Source organism: Cupressus sempervirens, chromosome 5, assembly GCF_028749045.1.
Source record: "Cupressus sempervirens isolate cs-2001-9-10 chromosome 5, ASM2874904v1, whole genome shotgun sequence".
Taxonomy (NCBI): Eukaryota; Viridiplantae; Streptophyta; class Pinopsida; order Cupressales; family Cupressaceae; genus Cupressus; species Cupressus sempervirens.
The window spans coordinates 173,441,218-173,452,364 of record NC_143122.1 but is presented as its reverse complement, the minus strand read 5'-3'; positions in this window follow the sequence as shown (position 1 = coordinate 173,452,364).

Here is an 11,147-nt window from a genome sequence, read left to right as displayed (position 1 = left end):
AGATAAACTTTCAGCATGGTAGGGACTTTTTAGACTTCTTATGGCTTCCATTGGTGATACCGGATTGAAATACCTTGATGAATAATATGTCGCTCCAATTGGCACATTATCTATTAATGACATTGTTGAGAAAAAGACTCATAACACCATGATGATAGACATTGCATCAACCCTTAGATACAAAAAATTTGATGAGATCAATGACTATAAAAATTCACATAAAATGTTGATCAAGTTAAAGGAAATGTATGGAGGTGATGACTATGTGAGGAGAGCCAAAGTAGAAAGCCTAAGAGGACAATTTGATTAGATGAAAATGAGATAGGATGAAAACATTTCCAAATATGTTGTAAGGATCAAAGCAACTATTAGTGCAATTAAAGCTTCTGGAAGAAAAATTGAAGAAGAAACTATTATAAGTAAACTTTTTAGAGCCTTACTTCTTATTTATGCAATTAGAGTATCTGCTATTCAAGAAAAAAGATGTGAAGAAAATTATAAGATAACTTTGGATGCCATAGTGGGAAGATTGATAGCCTTTGAGCTAGATAATTATGATAATTATGTTCTAGCTTCCAAGAATATTGAGTTTGCATTTGAAGTCAAACTTTCACTTAAAGAGAAAGGTAAGAAAATTAAGGACATTCAGTCAAAAGTTGAAGAAGAATCAAAAGAAAGTTTAGATAGTAATCTTGAAGTTATTGAAGCATTACTTGTAGAGGAAAATATGAAGGTAAAGTTTCCTTAATCTATTTTTCATGTGAATAAATAGATCATATTCCAACTAGGTGCCCAAACAAGAAAAGAAAGGATGAGAAGAAAGGTCATAAGTGCAATTGCAAGAAGGATTTCAAAAATCACAAATAATTCAAGGAAAAAGGTAAGAAAACATGCTTTATGGCTAAAGACTCTAAGGATTCAAATAATAGTGAAGATGAAATTGTTTGCATTGCTGTGAAAGATGAATTTGATAGTGATAAAGAAAAAGATGAGATGTCACTTATCTCTCATGTGAGAAAAAATGATACATGGATCATAGAAAATGGACATTCACATCATATGATTGGTGACAAGAAAAATTTTGAAGACTTTGAAGACTATGATGATGGTAGTGTAAGGTTTGGAAACAATGAACCTTGTTGTATAAAAGAAAGAGGCAAATTTTCATTAACCAAAGAACTTGTATGTGATAATGCATATTGGGTTGAGGGGCTGAAACATAACCTATTGAGTGTAGCATAGCTAATTAACATCAGATTCAAGGTGGAATTCATGCATGGCAAAGGAAGACTGCTGGATGATAAAAGAAAACTGATTGGATCAGGCAAGCAAATAAAAGGTAACTTGTTTTATCTTGATCTTTGTGAGTGCTCATGTTTTATTGCTCAAGTTGAAGAAAGTTGGTTATGGCATAGAAGATTGTGTCATGTAAATTTTGATAACATGGTGAAAATGAGAAAATTTAGGGAAGTAAGATGCATTCCTAATTTGAAGAAACCTAATATTCATCTATGCAAGAATTGTAAGATTGGTAAGATGGGAAAGACTAACTTTCAAAGTAAAAACTATCAGTCTGAAGATATTTTGGAAATTGTGCATACTGATTTATGTGGACCTATTGGAATAAAAGTTATACTGGAGAAAAATTCTTTATTCTTTTTGTTGATGACTACTTTCGAATGATGATTGTTATGTATCTAAGAGAGAAGTCAGAAGCATTTGAGAAGTTCAAATGGTATTTAGCAACACTGGAAAAATAAATAGAGAAAAAATTGAAACGCTTGAGATCAGACAGAGTTGGTGAATTTCGATGAATTCAATAACTTTTGCATTGAAAGAGGAATCAAAAGATAGGTATCAGCTCCTAGAACTCTCGAGCAAAATGGAATAGCTTAAAGAAGGAACAAATCTATCATAGATTGTGTGAGAGATTTAATGATTGAAAAGAATATTGCTATCAAATATTGGAAGGAAGTTATGAACACTGCAATTCATACTTTAAATTGAGTACAACTGAAGAAGGACTCATTCAAAACCCCCTATGAGTTATTGTCTAGCTATAAACCTAATGTAAGTTACCTAAAAGTATTTGGAAGTAAATATTACACTTTGAAAGAGTCTAGAAAAGGAAAATTTGATGCTAAAGGTATTCTTAGGATATTCTTGCAAAACTAAGGCATATAGATGTTTGAATCTGTCTACTCACAAAATCATAGAAAGTGCACATGTGAAAGTTGATGAGTTTGCAGAAAAGACTGAAGCAGAAAGCAAAAAGGAACCTGAAGATTATAGGAGATTTGTTCTAATTGATACATTGCTAGACACAACTATCAATAAGAAGACTACATCTATTGAGCCCAACACATCTATCGAGTTGCAATAAGTTCAAACTTAGTCTTAGCCTAAAGCTACCGAGCTAATGCCTATCGAGTTTGAGTAGCTAGAACCTAAAGTTGAAGCTCAAGAGAATGAAAATATAATTCATTCAAGAGGCAAGGAAACTAAATTGGCCAAGTATGTCAGGAGGCATCATACAAAAAATTAGATTATTAGAGACAAATCAAAAGGTACCATCACAAGAAGTAAGCTAAAAGGTACATGTTTACTTGTTGATTTTGAACGTAGAAATGTCAAAGATGCATTGGAAAATGAAAGTTGGATTGAGGCTATGAATGAAGAGATAGAAAAGATATAAAAGAACAAAACCTAGACTCTTGTACCTAGGCCTAAAGATAAAAATATGATTGGAATAAAATGGATATTCAGGAATAAGTTGAATGAAGATGGACATGTATCAAGGAATAAAGCTATATTGGTATGTAAAGGATATTCTCAAGAAGAAGGTGTAGATTATGGTGAGACCTTTTCTTCTATTTCAAGAATGGAAGGTGTTAGGATCTTACTTGCATATGCAACACATAAAGGATTTAAGGTATATCAAATGGATGTCAAATCTGCATTCCTCAATGGTATTCTTGATGAAGAAGTCTATGCTGAGAAACCTAAAGGTTTTATTGATCTAGATAAGAAGGATATGGTCTACAAGTTACACAAAGCATTGTATGGTCTAAAAAAAGCCCCTAGAGCATGGTATGAAAGATTGCATAACTACCTTATTCAGATTATATTTCAAAGAACTAATGATAACAGTAGTTTGTACATCAAACAAGGACCAAATAACAAGATTGTTTTGGTAGAAATTTTTCTGGATGACACTTTGTTTATAGGGAATGATGATTAATGTAAAGAATTTTTAGAGAAAACGGACAAAGAATTTGAAATGTCTATGTTTGGTGAGATTAAGTTCTTTTTTGGTCTTCAGATTTAGTAGAGCAAGAATGGTATCTACATCACTCAATCTAAGTATATCAAGGAGATACTCAAGATGTTCAGTATGGAAGATTCTAAACTAGTTGGAACTCCCATGTGTATAGGACTAAAGCTTACAAAAGATGATGATTCAAAAGAGGTAGATCAAATATTATATAGATCAATGATTGAAAAATTGCAGTATGTTGTTCATACAAGCTTGATATTGCTTTAGCAGTTTGTATAGTAGCAAGATCTTAGCAAAACCCAAAGAAAATCATGTGATAGCAGTAAAAAAATCTTGAGATACTTGAAAGGAACTAAGGATTATGGCTTGTGGTATAAACTTGGAGGAAACTTGGATTCAAAAGCATTTACTGATGTTGATTGGGCAAGAAACATAGTACTAAAGGACTCATTCAAAACCCCCTATGAGTTATTGTCTAGCTATAAACCTAATGTAAGTTACCTAAAAGTATTTGGAAGTAAATATTACACTTTGAAAGAGTCTAGAAAAGGAAAATTTGATGCTAAAGGTGATGAAGGAATATTCTTAGGATATTCTTGCAAAAGTAAGGCATATAGATGTTTGAATCTGTCTACTCACAAAATCATAGAAAGTGCACATGTGAAAGTTGATGAGTTTGCAGAAAAGACTGAAGAAGAAAGCAAAATGGAACTTGAAGATTATAGGAGATTTGTTCTAATTGATACATTTCTAGACACGTCTATCAATAAGAAGACTACATCTACTAGCCCCAACACATCTATCGAGTTGCAATAAGTTCAAACTTAGTCTTAGCCTAAAGCTACCGAGCTAATGCCTATCGAGTTTGAGTAGCTAGAACCTAAAGTTGAAGCTCAAGAGAATGACAATATAATTCATTCAAGAGGCAAGGAAACTAAATTGGCCAAGTATGTCAGGAGGCATCATACAACAAATTAGATTATTAGAGACAAATCAAAAGGTACCATCACAAGAAGTAAGCTAAAAGGTACATGTTTACTTGTTGATTTTGAACCTAGAAATCTCAAAGATGCATTGGAAAATGAAAGTTGGATTGAGGCTATGAATGAAGAGATAGAAAAAATATAAAAGAACAAAACCTAGAATCTTGTACCTAGGCCTAAAGATAAAAATGTGATTGGAATAAAATGGGTATTCAGGAATAAGTTGAATGAAGATGGACATGTATCAAGGAATAAAGCTAGATTGGTATGTAAAGGATATTCTCAAGAAGAAGGTGTAGATTATGTTGAGACCTTTTCTTCTATTGCAAGAATGGAAGGTGTTAGGATCTTACTTGCATATGCAACACATAAAGGATTTAAGGTATATCAAATGGATGTCAAATCTGCATTTCTCAATGGTATTCTTGATGAAGAAGTCTATGTTGAGACACCTAAAGGTTTTATTGATCTAGATAAGAAGGATATGGTCTACAAGTTACACAAAGCATTGTATGGTCTAAAACAAGCCCCTAGAGCATGGTATGAAAGATTGCATAACAACCTTATTCAGATTATATTTCAAAGAACTAATGATAATAGTAGTTTGTATATCAAACAAGGACCAGATAACAAGATTGTTTTGGTAGAAATTTTTCTGGATGACACTTTGTTTATAGGGAATGATGATTAATGTAAAGAATTTTTAGAGAAAACGGACAAAGAATTTGAAATGTCTATGTTTGGTGAGATTAAGTTCTTTGTTGGTCTTTAGATTTAGTAGAGCAAGAATGGTATCTACATCACTCAATCTAAGTATATCAAGGAGATACTCAAGAAGTTCAGTATGGAAGATTCTAAACCAGTTGGAACTCCCATGTGTATAGGACTAAAGCTTACAAAAGATGATGATTCAAAAGAGGTAGATCAAATATTATATAGATCAATGATTGAAAAATTGCAGTATGTTGTTCATACAAGCTTGATATTGCTTTAGCAGTTGGTATAGTAGCAAGATCTTAGCAAAACCCAAAGAAAATCATGTGATAGCAGTAAAAAAATCTTGAGATACTTGAAAGGAACTGAGGATTATGGCTTGTGGTATAAACTTGGAGGAAACCTGGATTTAAAAGCGTTTACTAATGTTGATTGGGCAAGAAACATTGATGATAGAAAGAGTACAAGTGGTGGTGCATTCTTTCTTGTCAAAAGGTTGATATCTTGGACAAGTAAAAAGAAAAATTGCACATCTCAATCTATAGTAGAAGTATTGTGTGTTGCTACAACAATGAATTGTTCTAATATTGTTTGGTTTAAAAAGTTATTCGAAGGCATGAAGGTTGAAATCAAAGAACCATTTGTCATTTTCTATGATAATACAAGTGCAATTAACATTTCAAAGAATCTAATGATGCATTCCAAAACCAAGCATATTGCTATAAATTATCACTTTGTCAGAGAATTGGTGCAGGACAAGGAAATTAGATTGGAATATGTCCATACAAAAGAACAGATTGCTGACATATTCACTAAGCCACTACCTAAGGATACATTCTTGTATCTAAGAGGTAAGTTAGGGATAATTTTCCTATCTAAAGCTCACTAAAATAAAGTTTTAGTGATGCATCAATAGGAAACAAGTTGAAGATCTATTAGTTGATGCAACATAGTCAAAGAAATATTACATATGAATTAGTACTTAAGGTACATTAATACTCATTTGGTATGTGTTGCCTTTGACATGTGTTTTCAAAGAGGGAGAGTTTACTGAAATTTATTTGAGGGAGAGTTTGTTGTTTAAGAAGCTATGTAATTCCTTCACAGAGGGAGATTACTACAAATAAGTGAAGCTTGAAGAGTAAAATCTTAGAGGGAGAAACTTTCTATCAGAAAAATTCTTGTTTTCAAATTTCATTATGCTATGACATGTTGTGTTGCCATCAATGCCAAAGAGGGAGATTGTTGGAAACAATTAACCAATTGTGAGTTGTCTTTGATGTTGCAGATATGTCATATCAATTATTTGTCAATGTCTACCAAGCTCAGTTGGTTTGCAAGATGATTTTTAGTGTCTGCCAAGCACTCCTAGGCATTACCTTGCATAGACAGTGTCTACCAAGTTAACTTAGGTATCAAAAGAAAATGTAGCAGAAGTCAGTGTTACCGAGCTCACAAGATCAACAAAGGAAAGATAGTGTTTACCGAGTTCACTTGGTTTCCAAACAATTTTGTAGGTTTTGTAGTGTTAACCGAGCTTTTGATGGTTAACACAAGAAATATTTTGAGGATCATTTTTTATTGAGCAAGCTTAGCCAATGAAGGATTTTATTAATATATGGAATAAAGCTTAATTGTTTTAAGTATTATTTCTAGCTGACTATGGTAATGATTATTGGTGATTGTAACTTGTGAATGAGCTGACTTGATAATCTGAATGGTATATATGAAAGGTCAAGTTGAGAATTCTAAGTGTGAGTTTGGAAATGAATGAATGAATGAGCATGCAAGTGGATTGATTAAGTGTGAAGCAAACTTTGAAGGATGGTTAGATATCCTTGAAGAGTAGTAAAACTATATTCAATCGACAAGGATCTAGTGGAATAGAATAGAGATCTGTAATCAACAAATTCAATTGCATCTCATTTAGGTCATTTCATTTATTTTCTAATCATTGTAGCAGTGATTCCTAATCTCTTAACAAAATTGGTTTAACAGCCATTTTCAAATCTTCTAACAAGGTGATAGTTCTATTGAATTGTTATAAAGTCTTCTAACAAGGCCACTCCTAACAAGGTGATTAAATCCTCTAATAGAGTCACACCTAATAGTGTGTTTTGTAACCTTTAATAGGGTTGGCTCCTAACAGGGCTCACTTCAAAAGAGTGAAAATCAACAGCTAGTTACATTGGTGCTTTTTCCCATATTGTGTTTCCACATTAAATCTGGTGTCTAATGTGTTCATGCTATTTCTTTTATGTTTGCAAGATATTTATATGAATGTTTAAGATCTGTTAAAGTTAGCATACACTGCATTTATTGAGTTACAACATTTTATGTATGTTTATCAAGTGACAACAGAAAATAGTTTTATTAGACATCTAAGGGAACTGTGGGCTTTTTTTGTGGTAATTGTTTCACCCCCCTCTAGGTTAATCCATCTATATTTCCAAAAATAAAGATTGTTAATTACAAGGTATAAGATTTTATAGGATCTAAGTAGAACAAAAGAGGAATGATTCTATCTAATATTAGGAAAATTGATGCAAGACTAACACATAAAATCCTTGGATACTAGGTGACATATAGTTGAGAACCTAATACAATTTCAATAGGATTTTTTTCATATAGCCTATAAGATGGTCATTACAAGAGAAATATTTAATATCTGTAAGATCATAATAGAACAACTACATGAGAACATTAAGAGGATTACGAATCATAAGTACCAACCTTTTAGAGTTAGATCACTCATCATGCATTTGTTTTTCCACATTCAACATAAGTTTTTTAATATGTTGCATACAACATGGACAAATGGTAAATGTGTAAATGTGTTGGAAATATGGCTAGGTAGGATGAGTTGGGGTTTAAATTTATGGAAACATATACCTCAGAGTGAGATGAAAAATATATAGTTGAAGATTCTACAATTATAGACATAAAATTATTTTAAGTGTTAGAGAGTTTCACTAGCAACGTAGTGATTATTTTTGGTATTACGAAGGCTACAAAGATATTTTCCATATGCATAGTTGATGAAATATATAATATATTTTCATAATGATGTACCTAAGTGTGCAGATTAGTATAGATAGTACAAGTGAAGTTATAAGTAAAACACTAGCAAAAGAAGTATATACAATAGAATAGAGTACAATACAAATAGATAAATAAGGTGTTAAGGAATTATTTCAATCAAAAAATAATTACTTAATTATCTATGGAATAAGTCCTAGATGTTTACCCTAAATTAGCATAGCCTGTAAATGCATCACTTTGTAAGAGTTTTTGTCAAAGACAAGAGTATAAGTAAAGAACCATTACATGCGAATTATGAAGATTTGTGAATGTGTTGTAATATGAATGCAAATTATATGATGATTTTATGTGAAGTATGAATATGACATGCAAACTTGTATCAGAGATCTGTGATATGAATTTTCATATTATATCATAGATTTGCAAACTACAATAGTCAGTAATAAAAAGGTTATCTATCTTGTTTTTATATAAAGGCACTATATTGTATAACTTCATGTTAGGGTACTTGGATCTTCTTGCATACAGGTTCAATTGTACTACCAAATCCTATGGGTTGAAGAAAATCTTAACAGGGTTGAGGCTTTTAACTAGACCTAGTCATCCAACAAGCACTAGGAACTATACATAATTCATAGAATCCTAATAGGGTCAATATCTTTAGCACGATTCCTTTGTTTAGTGGGTCATTTTGTGGGTATCATCCCAAGTAGGGTTTCCCCTTAGGAAAGGTTACCCTTTTTAACAAAATATGGTGTTATTTTTTATCTTTATGTATGGTTTTATTTATTGTTCATTATTATTGGTTTAATTTCATATGTATGTTGTAAAGTAATTAATAATATCTAGTTGTAGGAAAAGGTTTGTAGAATACTAATTCACTTGGCCCCCTCAATATTATCTATTTCTAATAATTACTATCACAGCCAAGTTATGGTGGAAGCATGAATAAACTGATGATATTCCTATGGTGAAGAATTATAGATACATGGCTAGATCATTATCATGATTATATGTTACATTCATGACTATGTTTGTCATTAATTTCAACATAGTAGTTTTTTGCGGTATCTAATCGAAGAAAAAAAGAAATATCAAATTGGTATGGATGGCTAGTTGAGTATTCTCTATTTGACATTATTAGAGATACTTATAAGTATCTAGTATATGCAGTTAATGTAGGGTACAAAATTGTTATTATGAGAATCAAGGTTGAGGATATGAATAAGACATGTTGATGATGATGCAGTTAAGATCACTCATCATAATATTACATGTATGGAAAGTTATTCAAGTAGCAAGGCAAAAGATTTATGTTATCACTAAGTGTAAGATGTTCTTAATGTGGTCCTATAATAATTAATTAAGAAAGTGTAATAGATGACCCAGAGAATTGTTTTATGGATTTAGTATAAAGGAAGGAAATTTTCCTTTATCTTAGTGTGATGATATGAGATGATTGAAACTAACAAAAAGAGAAAAATGTGAAGTTGAGAAGAGCAGAGAAAAAGTGAAGGAAACTTCATTGTGGAGGTTTAATTGAGTGATATAAAGTTTGATACTTGGATCCAAGGTTCGTACCTAGTCTACAAGGTCTAATAGTGTTTGGTTTGGTTGACAAGATAGAGCAAAGAGGAACTTAATAGTAAATTACTTATTTATGGAGTGAGCTCTTCTTGTAATTGAAATTACATGTTTGGGTAGTGGGTTCTTCTTGCATATTTTGTACTATAATTCCTAACAGAGTTGGCACAACTCCCAATAGGGATTCAAAGTCTCCTAAAAGGGACTCTATGTACTAAATTTTTTGATAGACTCCTAATAGGGTCCATCCTCTAACAAGGAATATTTATGTTAGTGCATCATCTTGTGGGCATGATTCCCATCAGGATTATCCCTTTGATCAAGGGTTTCCCTAGTTAACATATCTTGTGTAATTGTGTATGTGCATCTTATTATGGTTGTTTAATATGGTTGAATGGATAAGATTTTTTAATAGTGATAAATATTTTAATTATTGGATAACTAATTCACCCCCCCCTCCCCCCCCCCCCCCCCCCCCCCCTCTCAATTATCTTGGTGGACTATTTCTTCTAATAATTGGTATTAGATTATTAGGTCCTTAAAGATAAAGTTTAACAAATTTGGGACATTCATGGAAAACATGTTTAGGAAAGATAGAGAAAATTTTGATGGAATAAATTATGATAGTTGGAAGGAAAAGATGAAGACACATCTATTGTGTACATGGGTCTAGGATATTGGATATTGAAAAAAAAAATCAAAGACAATCATTGCTAAAAAAGATTTAGATATTTATATAGAGGAAGAAAGAGGTATTTTTATGTGTGACATGAGAGCTAGAGAAGCACTATTGACTGCACTTCCTAAAATTGAATACAATTAGGTAAAATCACTTGTTACTTCACATTTGATTTGGAAACTAGTTTTGAAGGTGATGAACATTCTATGAAATTGAGGCTACAAAATTGGATTTGTGCATTTTAAGATTCTAAAACAATGTAAGATGAATCTATATGATTATATTTTGGTAGCATATTAGAAATCACTATAGGTATTAAATATCAAGGAGGAACTAAAGAAGATGATGAGGTCATATGGAAGATATTAAAGAATTTAACACCATTGTTTAAGTAAGTAGTTTTAATGATATAGTTGGTGATATCTTGTACCAAAGATTTCACAAATGAGACATTGCTTTGAAAGTTTGAAGTAGCTGAGAATGAGCTTAGATAGTCCAGAGAATTGACCAAAATAGAAACACTATTCAATGCCTTGAATATTCAACCTAGTCTATCAAGGAGCACATGTGCTAGAGGAGACTTGCTAGTAGTAGTAGATCTAATGAGGATAGAAATATTGAAGGAGTCACCTTTCTGGTAAGGATAGAAAAATATGGTAAGAAAATATTTAAATGTTGCACTTGTAATGAATTTTGTCATTATGAATCTAAGTGTCCTAAAAGAGACAAAAATTATAAAGGAAATTTCAAACTTAGAAGAGATAAAGAGTGTCTATATGTAAATAAAGAAGATGAATCTGATGAATAGGTAGTAAGTTCTAGTGATGATGAAATAGGATTTGTAGCAATCAAAGAAGAAAGCCCAAAG